A 16,635-nucleotide genomic window follows, 5' to 3' on the forward strand; every position below is an offset into this window, starting at 1 on the left:
ACCGTAGATCTATAAACCATATAAAACATACACTGTTTATTTTACAATGAAGTAAATTCTTTAAAAATGAAACAGCCTCTTATTCCTTTATAGCTCATAAATTTCATAGAGGCCATCCTCATTTGTTAAAAATGCGTCCAAACGGGAGAATTGACACACTCAGGATAGACTATTAGATCCAATATACTAAAATCTTATTTTTAAAAACATTAATAAATAACGCTTAAAATCTTAATTCTTCTTACTCAGTCTATCCCTCAGATCCTTCTTCCAAAAACAACCTTTTAACAGCCTGAACAAACTTTGCCAAAGCTATTGTAATATCAATGTCCGTGCATCTCTCCCTTGCTTCACTCTTGGGCTCCCTCTCCGTGCTTCTCTTCCTTGCTGCACTCTCTGCTCCCTCTCTGTGCTTCTCTCCCCTGCTGCACTCTCGTGCTCTCTAGAGATGTGGCCTAACGGCCAGAGCTGCCATCTAAGTCACGTAAATACAAAACATGTTGCATTCCAAATGCTATAGGTGTCACATTCGCGAAAGTTATAACTATTGGCATTGTAAATGACAAAGCTATCCATTTAGCTATTTTAAAAACCAACACATAAATAAAATATTTGTCATTTACAAGACCAATAGCTCCAACTTTTCTAATGCGAGACCTATTGCATTTCCAATGCTTGTTTAACTACTAACTTATCTTCTGTAGTCTTTTCGTCTCATTTCGGATTAATTTTTCTGTAAGTAAGCCACGGGAAGATGCTGCTGTTTTTATGTGGTTTTGAGGGTAAAGAGGACTTTGTGGGTACTAGTAAATAGTAATTATAACTTTGTTTTTTGGTTTTGAAAGGTTTATTGGTAGTTTTGGTAATTTTGTTTACTAGGCTTTTGTGTTAGGCTTAAGTAGTATTTGTTAGTAATGTATCATTATTGTATGTAATACTATGTTATGTCCTTTGTATAGATTAGTTGTGATGTTTATGTTACATTTGAAGATACTGTTTTTTGTGGGTAGGTAGTGTAATTTAATTTACCGGTTCACAGATCGTAGGGTTTTGTATGGACATTTGGATTTTGCTTTTTTTTCAAGTAATCGTTTTGGTTTCTTGTAAACCTATATTTTTAATGTTGAGTTCCATTGATATTTCGGGTTTCCGTGAGCATTTCTTTTTTTGACCATTTTTTGGGGTTTTTGGGGTTGTATGATTTAGTACGACTGAATTACTTCGATGGATTTCTTTGGACCTATTTAATTTTTCAATTGTTTTGCGCTTTAAAAAAATATTTTTACCATTTTGGTGGATTATATATTTTGCTTCATGGACACAAAGAAAACTCGGCAGCTACAGAACAGTAAGGTATCTTAAAGTTATTTTGTAGGGGTTGAAAATGTTATATTTTATCATGTATGAATATGTTATGTGATTGGTACTTGTTATAATACTTTTTATGTGTTGCAGTTAATTGTTTTTATTTGATTGTCCCTGTAATTTTGAGCTTTCTGATTGGTGGCTTTTTCATTTTTTAACTTATTAATATACATATTACTTGTATTCATCAGTCATATTCACACTTTTAGTTGTATATTTTTTGACTGATTTATAAATAATTTGTTTAATATTTGGTTAAATATGTAATTTTTGCTTGTTAGGGTTCTTTTTTTTGGTTCTGTGTAACAAAAGTATTGTTTTATAATATGCTTTAGGCTATTGTATATAAGTAGTGCACTCCTTTGTTGTAATACGTTTTACTTTATATTGTAGCATTTTAAACATTCTACTGGTTTGTTTGCTAACTTTAGGTTAATTTGGGTTACTAATTGTTCCATTCGTAGTTGCTGATAGCTTTGTTCTTTTTGTAGGCTGGGTTCTGCCTAATGTGGAGTGGAAGGCATTGTTCCATCCTTCTACTGGGTTGTTGGCTTTGGCTTCTTAAGCCATGGGGCTGCCATGGACATTTTACTATAGTATTTGGAATTTGGGTTGGCATCTGTGTCCAGAGTGGTGCAGTCTGCCAACCCAAGTACCTTGAAATAATTCATATGGGGACTTAGTTTGTGTTGGTTTTGTTGGTAGAAATGACTTTCTACAAGTGAGTTGTATTTGTTAGTTACCTCTGTGACAGGTACATAGGCTAGTTCTATCATTTTTTATTTTTAAATTGTTGCACATTCTACACTTAGGGGCTGATTAGGATGGCGGGCGGACTTACGTCTGCCCAACACCCTATCAGAAAACGGGACTGCCCGACAGGCTGTTGGCTGTCCCGACATAGGCAATATGTTGCGACCGCCACCACAGAGGCCGCAATGCCTATACTTTGCATTGCTTTTTTTTTTTTAAAGAATTACCTGGCCACCAGTTTTGGAACTGCTAGTTACTCATGCAGATTTGGAAATATAACGCATCACGTCATTGCATTTTACTTTCACAGTTGTATTAATTCAACTTAATTTCAAACATCCTTTCATTTTTTTGAAGCATGAAAAGAATACACATTTCATTCATTTATACATTCCTCATGAATAAATATTAATAAACACATAAAAAACTGGACAATTCAAAAACGTAAACATAACGACAGTAAATTCAAATCTAACGATTAATTCAAACAATTACACCAGTCGGTGATTCAAACAATGCTTGTAGGCGCTATGACATTGAGTATTGTTCAGTTTGTTAAGCGCTTCAAACAGGTATACTGCGGGGACAACTTTCTCTTGAAGTGATTTTGTCAGAACTCAATGCTATCAAACTAAGGCTTACCAGTTCTTGCACGGGAACAGAGATGCTAGATCCCAAATCCCTCTAATGCAATGTTCATAGGTCTTTTAACAGAACCTCCAAATCATTACTTCGGGGGACAGGGAAATTAGATAAAATAATAAACAAAGAAGAGACTGGTCCAGAGTTGGCTCCTTCAGTCGACTACGTGCTGACGTCTTCTGTCTTCTGTGGAACCTAGAAGGTAATACACTATTACAAGCCTATCCTTTTCTACTCTTAGTTTAGCCTTGCTCTACTGCTTATCCTACCCACCCTTGTTCTTCTGGACTTAAGCTCCTCTTCTGTCTTATCTTGTTGTAGTTCAACTAGTCTCGCTCTATTAGTTGTTACTATAGGAAGAGAAAACATATATTAGTTTTGCTTTTCAGTCCGTCTCAGCTTGTTACTACTTATTGGTAATAAGTAAGTGCACTTACTTCACTAACTAGACGAGTTCGACTTATATTGTCTCTAATACTCTTCCTTCTTCTTATTACTGCCTTCTTTGTTGCCTCTTAACTTCCTTAACCTCTGTTGTTGTCTTTTAATAGGTTTTCAGAATTGCATCACAACTTTTACAGTCTCTGGTAAGTATTTACATATTTACATTGAATAAGCGACTTTTTGCATTCTGTTGTATTCACTTGTAAAAGACGCTAATTCTTTCTCTATCTCATTTTGCTTTCTAGACTTTCTGTGAACCACGGTTTTACTATAGTCAGGTAAGTACGTTCTTAAATCATTTTTTGTTTTCGTAAGAACTTTCACTTAGCTACTGTATTCTTGGCTCTGCTCCACTGCTCGACGTCGACTCTTCTCTCTGGTGAACTTGACGCCGCTCTGGTGACAAGCTCTGCTCCTCAAAACTCGTGCTTGGTTCGTAGCATCGAGTTCGTTCTTGAAAATTACAAAACTGCTTACTGGTACACTGAAGGAAAGGGTTCTAGTCTTTTTTATGTGGCTGTGGAACTTTTGACAAGGGCGCTCTTCTGCACTCCTTAACCGGCTGAGAACTACGGTGAAGTGCGCAATTCCAGACGCGCTCGCGCTTCACCTTAATTTCTCTGCAGCTGCGGCTCAGAGACTAGACCACCAACCTGCTCTTCGACTGTGGCGGCCATCTTAGTCCTTCTTCGCCGATTCCATTCAGTCCAAGTGTGACAACTAGGAGAATATTGGCATGCCTTAAACGATTTGGTACCGCAAATTGTTAGACCCTGTGCAGGGGTTCTGACAGTTTTGCTCTTGGGGTATATTTCATGTAGTGGCACCCTCTCTAGAGCTTCAATTAATGTGGATCCTTCGCAGGCAAAATATTAGCGTGCCGACGCATTTCCAATCCCTCTCTGCCTCAGGGGATTATCATCAGGGCTTAGACCACGGTGTAATCTAAATGAACAAATAATGAGATGTATTCGGCGGTCTGGTCGGGCCGCAGGAACTGGTAGTCCTCACACCTACATCTAACCCGGCTCCAACTAGGATTGTGTGGGGTCTGCGGGGCTGTCATGACGCGGGACAAGGGTGGCGGTGGATCAACCAAGCAGGGTCCCATAGACAAGTACACTGGGTTCTCCGGGGGCCCATCGGGAGCCATACCAGATAATGCAGCCCTTATGGCTGCTATCACCCAATCTAGAGACATGTTGGATGCCAAAATAGGGGCAGTTGGCGCGGATGTCATTGTTGCGGCAGGATTTGCGCAACGCGGTGGCTCGGATCACGGAAGCAGAGACCCGGATCTAGAGGGTGGAGTTCGATGTCACAGAACTGAAGCAGAAGGTTGCAAAGATGGAGACGGTCCAAAAGGGTCTTGCGCTTCAAGTGGAAGATGCGGAAGGCAGGGCCCGACGCAACAACCGTCGCTTCGTGGGGTTTCTGGAAGGGTGTTAGGAGGGCAACATGGAGCGATTTCCTACGCGCTGGCCGGAGGGATGGCTTCCCCCGGAGGCCATGTCCCGGTGTTTTGTGGTGGAGAGTGTCCACAGAGCCCTAATGCAGAAGCCTCCAGTGGGGGCTCGCCCCCGGCCTGTCATCGCCAGAATGCTGAACTACCTAGATCGGGATGCTATCGTAAAGCAGACTAGGGCTAAGGAACCTCTGCAATATATTAATGCGCGTATCCTCATCTTCCCAGATTATACAAGACTCGTCCAGCAGCAGCGCCAGTCTTTTACGGCGGCGAAGGCCCGTCTGCGAGACCTCAAGCTTCCATATGCCCTGCTCTTCCCTGCGTGCCTGCGGGTGGTTTTTCAGTCCCGCACTCACTTCTTCGACACCCTGGAGGAGGTCTTCAAGTGGACGGATGAAACGGTGCAGGTGAAGCCGCATACACCGCCTGTAAAGGAATCTGACTGTTCATCGAGCGAGGTGGTTCGCAGGGGCCCTCAGGGTCAACAACAGAGGGGCGGCAGGCGATCCAGGTCCAGGCGGCGCTCTCAGTCCTGTAGCATCTCCTCCCGGGGTAACTCTACCTCGGGGCGACGCACTCTTGAACCCTGATATGTGAAGTTAATGGGGAGTTCTAGGGAGGTCGTAGTTCTTATTATGGGGAGTCACATAGTGGGCTGGTCTTTCCGCCCAGATGGTACTGGTTGGAGGTAGACCCTGAGGACATGGGCTGTGAGTTGGGAATCCATTGGCTGGTACGGTCCACATCCCCCCGTTGGGGACTGGGGATCGGCCATGCCGCAACAGATACTTCAGTGTTTTTGAGGTAAGGGGTGGTTTTTTTTTGGGTTGGGCTTGTCTATTCTCCTGAGGCGGAAGCCGGGAGTTTGCTCTGCGCGCATTGTATGTCATTTGTGTGTTGCCTGTACGATTTAAAAAAAATACTTTAAATTTACTTTGGAAGTGTTACTTTGCCTTTTGCATTTTTAAACTTACTATTCACTCTCTTGACTCAGCCGAACAGGCGCTGAGTTGTCCTCGAACTTAGGAGGCGGAGTGAAGCAGCGTGGCCATCTTGGGGAGGTAACCCAGGACAGGCCAGCAGTCTAGTCAATCAGGCGCTCTGCGCTCGGTGCCAGTATATAATCAGACGGCTATGCCTCCGCGCAGCAGACGCATTCAACAGACGCGCCCACAACGCGCCAAAGGAGCGCCTAAGTAAAGCCCGTCTGGGCCCGTCCAGGCCAGGTTTGGCCCAGAGTCCAGTCCCCTTGCACCCTCCGGGCAAGGTAAGGGCGGGTTTAGTTACAGTAGGGAACAGCTCCTCAGATTAAGAGAAAGGGAAGGTTCGAGATGTCCTCAACTTTCGACCCGTAATATGTTGTAGATTTCCTGCCTGGGTTGTAAATATAAATTTACCCCTGGAGATCCTACGACCCTGGCGCTCTAAAAAATTAAGCCTTTTTCCATCTCATTGCTTAATTGTCGTTCCCTCCCTAAGCATGCGATCGAGATTGCCATGCTATTAGAAGAAAGAGACTTTGATGTGCTCTTTCTAACCGAAACATGAACCAACGCCTGCTCAGATCCAGATTTGGTCCGGGTTCTGCCCCCAATCTATGCCATAGTCAGACAAGATCGGGTAGATGGTCGGGGGGGGGCATTGCTATTATTTACAAAAACAGCTTGGGCTGTAGGAGTTCGACTGTCGCCATCCCAGACTCAGAGAGTCTGATGTTCGCTATCACATTTTCACCAACCTGCACCTTCTCCGGGATACTGCTTTATCGTCCTCCAGGGGCACATACGCAATTTTGTGATGAGCTCCCTAGCATTGTAACAAGCTACGCCAGTCGCTCCCCCAACTTCTCCATTGTGGGGGACTTCAATATCCACTTAGATGCGCCGGACACTCCGGCCTGTCAGAATTTAATGGCAGGCTTGGAGGTGCTCCCCTTAATCAAATTGTTAAAGGCTCCACACATAAAGCGGGACATACGCTTGATCATTGCTTCACTAACCTGGACAATCTGAGCTTCGACAACTCTCTGATGGTTCCCTGGTCTGACTTTGCACTCCTTTCCTTTTCCTGGACCCCCCATGAGCAGGCACCCCGGCTCATATAAGCAAAAAAGTGTGCCAAATCTGGTCCAAGTTATCTGTAGAAGAGTGGACCGTAAATCTGAGGAAAACTATGCCCACCAGTAGTACTGATCCGTTAGTGGACAACGCCCTTTTTAATCATTGGCTGGAGTCTACATTGGATGCTACTCTGCCAAAAACCGAATTTTGCCATCGGACTGGCACTAAGAAAAAAGCATGGTACACCCCTGAACTTAAATCTCTCAAACTAATCTGTAAGCAGCAGAAGAGAAAATGGAGGAAAGACTACTCTGAGTCTAGTAAAGAGAGTTATAGAGCCTCATTGCGGATTTACAAACAAAAAATCAAATCAACTCAGTCCAGTTATTATGAAGGAAAGATAGCCTTAGCCTCTAACTCCCCCGAGAAATTTTTTAAAGTTTTAAATCCCTGGTCACTCCTCCTTGCGCCCTCAGCGCTCCCTCCGCCTGCATCTTTGTTGGAAATCGTGCCCAATCGCTGCTGCTGAATCTGTGATTGAAATCGCGCCCCATCGCTGCTGCCTGTCTACCGCCGATAAGTACATTGTGCCTGCATCTTAACTTATAATTGTGTCTGCATATTAACTTATAATATTGCCCCTGTAACTATAGCACAATATTGCACCATACTCGTGCTTGCGCTCAGCGTCCGATATCACCCTCCGGGCCCCTGTGATCACCGTGCCTCCATTTGTTGTGATCCCTCCTCGGCCGCGCTTCCTGCCGCTGCTCCGGCCCCACCCCCGCTCCCTCCAGCTTGACCGCTACCCTCCCCACTCGCCACCCCGCTCCCGCCTCCCAGCTGTTCCTCCCTCCCACTGAAACCAAAAGCAGAGGTCCTCCAAGCGAAGAGCTGTGACCCATTCTGACCTAGTCAGAGACGGTTGCTCCCTCCGCCTGCATCTTTGTTGGAAATCGTGCCCCATCGCTGCTGCTGAATCTGTGATTGAAATCGTGCCCCATCGCTGCTGCCTGCCTACCGCCGATAAGTACATTGTGCCTGCATCTTAACTTAGAATTGTGCCTGCATATTAACTTATAATATTGCCCCTGTAACTATAGCACAATATTGCACCATACTCGTGCTCGCGCTCAGCGTCCGATATCACCCTCCGGGCCTCTGTGATCACCGTGCCTCCAGTTGTTGTGATCCCTCCTCGGCCGCGCTTCCTGCTGCTGCTCCGGCCCCACCCCCACTCCCTCCAGCTTGACCGCTACCCTCCCCACTCGCCACCCCGCTCCCGCCTCCGAGCTGCTCCTCCCTCCCACTGAAACCAAAAGCAGAGGTCCTCCAAGCGAAGAGCTGTGACCCATTCTGACCTAGTCAGAGACGTTCGCTCCCTCCGCCTGCATCTTTGTTGGAAATCGTGCCCCATCGCTGCTGCTGAATCTGTGATTGAAATCGGGCCTCATCGCTGCTGCCTGCCTACCGCCGATACGTACATTGTGCCTGCATCTTAGCTTATAATTGTGCCTGCATATTAACTTATAATATTGCCCCTGTAACTATAGCACAATATTGCACCATACTCGTGCTTGCGGTCAGCGTCCGATATCACCCTCCGGGCCCCTGTGATCACCGTGCCTCCATTTGTTGTGACCCCTCCTCGGCCGCGCTTCCTGTCGCTGCTCCGGCCCCACCCCCGCTCCCTCCAGCTTGGCCGCTACCCTCCCCACTTGCCACCCCGCTCCCGCCTCCCAACTGCTCCTCCCTCCCACTGAAACCAAAAGCAGAGGTCCTCCAAGCGAAGAGCTGTGACCCATTCTGACCTAGTCAGAGACGGTCACTCCCTCCGCCTGCATCTTTGTTGGAAATCATGCCCCATCGCTGCTGCTGAATCTGTGATTGAAATCGTGCCCCATTGTTGCTGCCTGCCTACCGCTGATAAGTACATTGTGCCTGCATCTTAACTTATAATTGTGCCTGCATATTAACTTATAATGTTGCCCCTGTAACTATAGCACAATATTGCACCATACTCGTGCTTGTGCTCAGCGTCCGATATCACCCTCCGGGCCCCTGTGATCACCAAGCCTCCATTTGTTGTGATCGCTCCTCGGCCGCGCTTCCTGCCGCTGCTCCGGCCCCACCCCTGCTCCCTCCAGCTTGACAGCTACCCTCCCCACTCGCCACCCCGCTCCCGCCTCCCAGCTGCTACTCCCTCGCTCCGCCCCCCTCAACTCTCCACTTATGACAGAGCCGCGTACACGCAGCGAACGCGCCAAAGGTAAGCCCGTCTGCGCCCGTCCGCGCCTGGACCGCGCCCAGCGCCAGACTCCCTGGCCCCCACAAAATCCACCCCGCCCGCCTAACGTACGACGCCGCAACCCTCTCTGCACTCAACACCGGCCGGCTCCCCGACTGCCACCAAGCCGCCCCAGGACGCACCCATCGACCCTTCACCTGCCAATCCTGCAAGTTCTGCTGCATCAGGACCCACACTACATCCACAAACGCCATACAGAGCTCCGACAATAACCACATGAAGTGCATCCTGCTCCACACCCGCTCGGTCCACAGACACGCCATTGAACTATGGAACCTATTCGACACCACAACGCCGGAAGTCGCCTTTCTTACTGAAACCAGGATGAACTCCTAATCATCGCCCGACATCGCCATAGCCATCCCGGACGGCTACAAGATCATCCGAAAGGACCGCATCAACCAAACAGGAGGAGGCATCGCGATCGTCCACAAGAACACCATCCGCATCACGACCAGCTCCGACGACACCCTCACAGCCGCCGAACACCTTCACTTCCAGATGCACACCGACCCCAAAACCACACTTAGAGGCACCCTCATCTACAGACCACCAGGACCCCGCACACAATTTTGCGAAGACATCACTGACTTTATCAGCCCACAGGCCCTCCCCTCCGAGGACTACATTCTCCTAGGGGACCTCAACTTCCACCTGGAAAAGAACAACGACAGCAACACAACCACCCTTCTGGACAACCTCGCCATTTTCGGTCTCAAACAACTGGTAAACACCCCCACCCACTACGCCGGACACACGCTCGACCCAATCTTCTCCTCCAGCAAGCACCTCTCCTTTCATCACGCCACAGGACTCCACTGGACGGACCACAGCTGCGTCCACTTCAACTTCAGAAAGACCACGTCCCACCACCACCCACAACAAGTCCCCCGCAGAAACCGGAGCAAAATTACCACCGACCAACTCACCTCATCGCTAAACCAAATCCCTACCACCAAATCATCGGACCCAAATCAAGCAGCAATCAATCTCGCACAATGGATCACCCACTGCGCTGACGAATTAGCACCCTTGAAAAACCCTCATAACAAGCCAGGCTACAAAAAAGCCTCCTGGTTCAATGACGACCTCAAGAACTCCAAAAAGAACTGCCGCACCCTCGAGAAAGCCTGGCGAAAAAACCCAACCACAGACAACATGACCGCCCTCAAGGACGCCACCCGCAAACACCACCAGCTGATCTGATCCACCAAGAAATCTGCATTCAAAGATCGACTCGACAACAACGCCCACAACAGCAAGGAACTTTTCAGCATCGTCAAAGAGCTTACCAATCCCAACGCCAGCACCAACGACATCTCCCCCTCTCAAGACCTCTGCGACTCTCTAGCCTCGTTCTTCCACAGCAAAATCGCTGACATACATAACAGCTTCAGCAACCAGTCCACCCCCTTACCACCGAACCGAAACCCCCCACCACCACCCTTCGCGCCTGGAACCCGATCAGCACCGAAGACACTATCCGCTTGATGAACTCCATTCACTCCGGATCACCAACCGACTCATGCCCCCACCACATCTTTAACAAGGCCGACTCGATCATCGCACCCCATCTCCGGGATATCATCAACTGCTCCCTCAACACCGCTACCTTCCCGGAAAGCTGGAAACATGCCGAACTCAGTGCCCTCCTGAAGAAACCTACAGCAGACCCCACTGAACTTAAGAACTACCGCCCCATCTCGCTCCTCCCTTTCCCTACCAAAGTCATAGAGAAGACCGTCAACAATCAGCTTGCTGCCTTCCTCGAGTCTAACTGATCCGTCGACCCCTCACAGTCCGGCTTCCGAGCCAAACACAGCACCGAGACCGCCCTCATCGCAGCCACAGATGACATCCGAACACTACTCGACAATGGGGAAACAGCGGCCCTCATCCTCCTGGACCTCTCCGCAGCGTTTGACACTGTATGTCACAGCACCCTTATACAACGCCTCAGCAACGCGGGGATACAAGGAAAAGCATTGGACTGGATCATCTCGTTCCTCGCCGGAAGAACTCAGAGAGTCCGCCTCCCCCCTTTCAGATAAGAGGCCACCGAAGTCATCTGCGGCATACCACAAGGATCATCGCTCAGCCCCACTCTATTCAACGTCTACATGAGTCCCCTCGCATCCATTGCACACCAGCTCAACCTCAACATCATCTCCTACGCTGACGACACACAGCTGATCCTCTCCCTCTCCAAAGACCCAAACACCGCCAAAACCAACCTACACGAAGGGATGAAAAACGTAGCCGAATGGATGAAGAACAGCCGCTTAAAACTGAATTCAGAAAAAACGGAAGTCCTCATCCTAGGATCATCCCCCTCTGCATGGGACGACTCATGGTGGCCACCGGCCCTGGGCAGCGCACCCAAACCAACGGACCATGCTCGCAACCTGGGATTTATTCTAGACTCCTCCCTCTCGATGACCAAACAAGTTAACGCCATCTCATCATCATGCTTTAACATATTACGTATGCTCAGAAAGATCTTCCGATGGATCCCCACCGAAACAAGAAAGACGGTCACCCAAGCACTGGTCACAGGCCGACTGGACTGCGGAAACACCCTCTACGCCGGAACCACAGCCAAATTACAGAAAAAGCTCCAACGCATTCAGAACGCCTCCGCCCGACTCATGCTAGACATACTCTGCCACAATCACATATCCGGTCACTTGAGAGACATTCACTGGCTTCCCGTCAACAAGAGAATAACGTTCCGTCTCTTCACCCACGCACACAAAGCCCTCTACGACCTAGGACCCAAATACCTCAACACGTGCCTTACCTTTTACACCCCCACACGCCAACTACGATCGTCAAATCAAGCCCTCCTCACGATTCCACGCATCCGAAGAGCCACCATGGGAGGAAGATCTTTCTCCTACTTAGCGGCCAAAACCTGGAATTCTCTCCCCACCCACCTCCGCATTACACAGAACCACCTCTCCTTCAGAAAACAACTCAAAACCTGGCTATTTGATAAGTAGAGAACCCCTCTCCCTCAAGCGTGTTGAGACCCTATGGGTGAGTAGTGCGCTATACAAATTTTGACTTGACTTGACTTGACTTGTGAGGAACTAGCAAACATCTTTGCCTCCAAAGTGGCTACTATTTACTCCCTGTTTCACCAGATGGTCCCAGATTCATTTCGCCCTCCCCCTCTGGGTACGACTAGGTTCGAGGAGTTTATCCCGCTCGACTGCTCGACGGTGCAGCTCCTCCTGGGAAACCTCAAATGGGGGTCCCCGGTCAATGCTGCTCCTCCTACCATTCTAAAAAAGGTATCAGAGACGGTTGCCCCAATCATCCAGGAGGTGATCAACTCTTCTTTGGCTGCTGGGCTAGTGCCTCCTTCTTGGAAGCAGGCGAGAGTAAAGGCTCTCCTAAAAAAAACTAATTTAAATCCGGAGGACTGGGCAAATTATCGCCCCATCTCCTTGCTCCCAACCATCAGCAAGCTGGCTGAAAAGCACGTGAACGCCTTGCTCTCTGCTTTCCTGGAAAATAATAACTCCTTACATCATACCCAGACGGGCTTTAGGTGTAAACAGGGCACAGAGACCGTCCTTTTTGCAGTGGTTGAAGCAGCTAGAAAGATTGTTGATTCTGGAAGCTGCGCAGCTATTATACTATTAGACCTCAGCGTGGCCTTCGACACTGTCAATCATTCCACCATGATTCAAAGGCTTAGTGATGTAGGGGTAGGGGTTTCGGGTACTGCATTTAAATGGTTTCATTCCTTCCTCACTGACAGGACTTTTTCTGTTTACGAGGATGAGGTAGTCTCCACTCAGATGTCCCTTCAGTGTGGCGTCCCCCAGGGATCATCCCTCAGTACATGAGGCCATTGGCTGAGGTGGTGTTACCCTGGGGGGTGCAACTGGTCACCTATGCCGATGACACACAGTTGGTAATCTCTCTCTCTGGGTAGGGCTCAGCCTGTAATAATCTTTTCTCATGTCTCAGTGATGTCCTTGAGTGGATGGATGAGTCTTTCCTGCAGCTCAATGGTACTAAAACTGAGGTCATGATGCTCGGCAACAATGCACCTTCTTCAGTGGATGCATGGTGGCCTAGTAGTCTTGGCCAGCCCCCTCCACTCAAAAAGCAAATCAAGAGCCTGGGTGTTTGGCTTGACCCAACCCTTAACTTCATGGTGCAAGCCCAAAAGGTGGCAGACACCTGCTACGCCCTAATAAGATTATTAAGAAAAATTATCAAGCTCCTCCCGTTTGAAGTCAGGCGGATTCTGGTACAGGCCCTAATCCTATCACGATTGGACTACGCGAATGCTGTCTATCTGGGGGCCCCTCAGGGAACGATCAAGATCTTGCAGACCGTACAAAATTGTGCGACCCGCCTGCTATTGGACGTCCCTCGGCGGAGCTCAGCTAAACCAGCATTACGCCAACTACACTGGTTGCCAGTGCTACAGAGGATTCGGTTTAAGGCTATGACTATCGTGAACAAAGCGATGTCTGATGCTGGACCCGCCTTAATCCAACCCATGTTCTGTCCTCATCAGACCTCTCGAACCTTAAGGTCAAGCAATAAAAATCTATTAACGATCCCTAGGATCAAGAGAACCCGTATGGTTGGCAGACGCTTCTCTCTTCAGGCAGCAAAGCTTTGGAACCAGCTCCCTGATTCCATCCGACTGGAAGTTAACCATCTCAGGTTCAGGAAAATGTTAAAGACCTTCTTGTACTCCTGAGCCGTTGGGAAATGACTAGGTTACTAATGCGCTGGAATGCCTCCGGGTAGCCATGCGCTTATATAAGTGCGTAGTCATTCATTCATTCATTTTAGTTTTAGGGTCGCAATTCCGCTGAATGCTTGTTGTTCCATATATATGCACTACCGCAGCCTGATATCCGCTCTGCAAAAACATGTGCCCCCCCATGGCTAGTGGGACAGGTGAAAGCCGGGTAAACCCGGGCAGTCTGCGCATCATCAGTTGGGATGTGCGCGGGGTTCTGGATAAGATCAAATGTGGAGCGGTATTGTATCCGGCAAAGAGGGAGGATCCCTTGATATTGGGCAGTGTCTATGCACCCCCCTTCAATGGAATCTGATTGAGAAACTGCACTCCGTGTGGATCGGCATGCCAGATGGGTTATCCGTGGTGGGTGGAGACTGGAATGACGTTATGGACCAGGCCAAAGATACAACTAGAGTTGGGGGTGGCCCCGGGGGTGGTCTCCCTACAAAATGACACTTGCTGGTAACGGGCTTGGACTGGGTGGATGTATGGCGACGAATGCACGGTGACCAGCGGGGGTTCACGTTCCTGTCAGCGGTTCATAATTCTTTATCCAGAATTGATTACTTCTTTATGCCTTGGAGGTGGTTGATAGGGTAGCATCGGTGGGGATCATGCCCCGAGGCCTGTCGTATCATACCCGATGTCCCTGGAAATATATATTGGCAAAAGGAAACAGCCTTTCCGGTGGCGCTTGTCGGCCTGGCACTTACATAATACTGAATATGGGATACATATGGGCGAAGCGATTGCACAGTACTGGACGTCCAATGAGGGGTCCGTTCCTAGTGCTGCAACGCTATGGGAAGCATTGAAGCCTACTCTCTGTGGGGTCGACATCGACTGGTGTATGGTAGCCGGCCGGAAGCGTAGATAGGAACTGACCCACGCTGAGGCAGAGGTGGAGGCCATTGAGCGCCGGTGTCGGTAGGCGGGGAGAGACCAGCATGTTCGGCAATTGCTCTATGCACAGCAGACTTGTGCATCCCTATTACTTGATGAGGCCTGCCAGGTCTGGCTGGCGACGCGTAGTAGGGTTTATCAATGGGGACAAGTCTAGCACAATGCTGCACAGACTCTGTCAGGGTGCCTTCCATGCCCAGGCCTTACCAGGCATTCTGGACTCAGCGGGTGCGCCGATCACGGACCCCCCCCCCCCCCCCCCCATAGCGGCAAGCTTTGCTGCATACTACGCGGAACTATACGCCCCTCTGGAATGCCTACCGGAACCCACAGTTGACAAATTCATGGCGGATCTGCCCCCTAAGATGGTGTCAGACGAGGTACGAGACCAGCTAGAGGCTCCATTGACGGATGAGGAGCTAGGGGCAGTCTTGGGAGAGCTCAATCCCGGCAAGGCACCTGGACCCAACGGGTTTCTTAGCGAATTTTTCCGTCGCTATAATGTGCAGCTGGCCGCATATTACAGGGCGGTTGTGGAAGAGGCCCGGGAAAAGGGCTCCCTCCATATTGGCAGCACGTTGAGGTAGTGGTGTTCCATAAGCCCGGTCCACCTCCTGAATAACATGCCTCATATCGTCCCATCTCCCTTTTAAATGTGGAGGCCAAAATCCTGGCGAAAGCGTTGGCCAAACATCTGCTGCCGCACATTTCTTCACTTGTACACCCAGATCAGGTGGGGTTCATGCCACAGAGGGCGACAAGGCACAACATAAGGAGTGCACATGTGGCGGTGGCAGCCATACGGCAGACGGGAGAGCGGGCGGCGCTTCTCCTGGCAGACATGGACAGGGCATTCGATTCCCCTAGCTGGGTTTATCTTTTCGCGCTGTTAGGCAGACAAAATTACGGAGCTGACGGCGTAGGTTCGGGTGGCGGGCTCGTCCTCTTCCACTTTCCCCATACGACGGGGTACGAGGCAGGGTTGCCCCATCTCCATACCTCTTCGCCCTAGTCATGGAGCCGCTGGTGGCGTGGGTGCACATTGATGCGCAGATTAGGGGGTTCGAATGGGCCCCGGATCTATCAGATCGGATTGCATTATATGCTGACGATGTCCTGTTCTTTCTTACAGAAGTGGACAGGTCGGGCCGTGGCTTCTGCGGATACTGCAGATTTTTGGCGAGACGTCGGGCTTATATTTGAATCCCCGCAAATCTACTCTGTGGACCTTAGGTGGTCAGACGAGAGCCAGAGGATCGGGGGCATCTATTCAGTTGGCGATTGGGGCTTGAAATACCTGGGGGTGTTCCTTTCAGACATACCGGCGGTGTCCTGGGAACGGAATGTGGCTCCAGTGTGGGAATAAGTTTGTCGGATCTCAAATCTTGGGCCCGTATGCCACTGACTCTATTTGGCAGGTCCGCAATATTCAAAATGGTGGCACTTCCCCAGCTCCTGTACCAGTTGCAGAATAATCCGTACCCGATCCCGCCTAGATGGTTCCGACTGGTGAACTCTGTGCTGGGGCAATTTTTGTGGGCGGGGGTAGAGTGAGAGTGGCATTGCGCACATGCTTTCGGTCCACTTATTGCGGGGGCCTGGTGTCCGCCGACGCTTTATCGTACTACCAGGCATCGCATTTGTTGGTACTCAGTGAGGGGTGGTATGGTCGTAGGGGGGATCCGGCGTATGCCCTGGAGCACCAACTCATGGGGCGCCATTCCTTACAGACGCTCCTATACTCGGCATAGCTGCCGGGTGCCCTGCCATTGGTCACACAGGTGGTGTTCCAGATCTGGAGGCAGGCCTTGCGGCGTATGGGCTGGTGGAATATCCTGACCCGGGAGATCCCTCTGTGGAACAATGGGAGATTGCCTCAGCTGGCGGCCTTACAGAGCTACCGGGGATGGGACGA

This window comes from Lissotriton vulgaris, chromosome 3_1, assembly GCF_964263255.1.
Source record: "Lissotriton vulgaris chromosome 3_1, aLisVul1.2, whole genome shotgun sequence".
Classification (NCBI taxonomy): Eukaryota; Metazoa; Chordata; class Amphibia; order Caudata; family Salamandridae; genus Lissotriton; species Lissotriton vulgaris.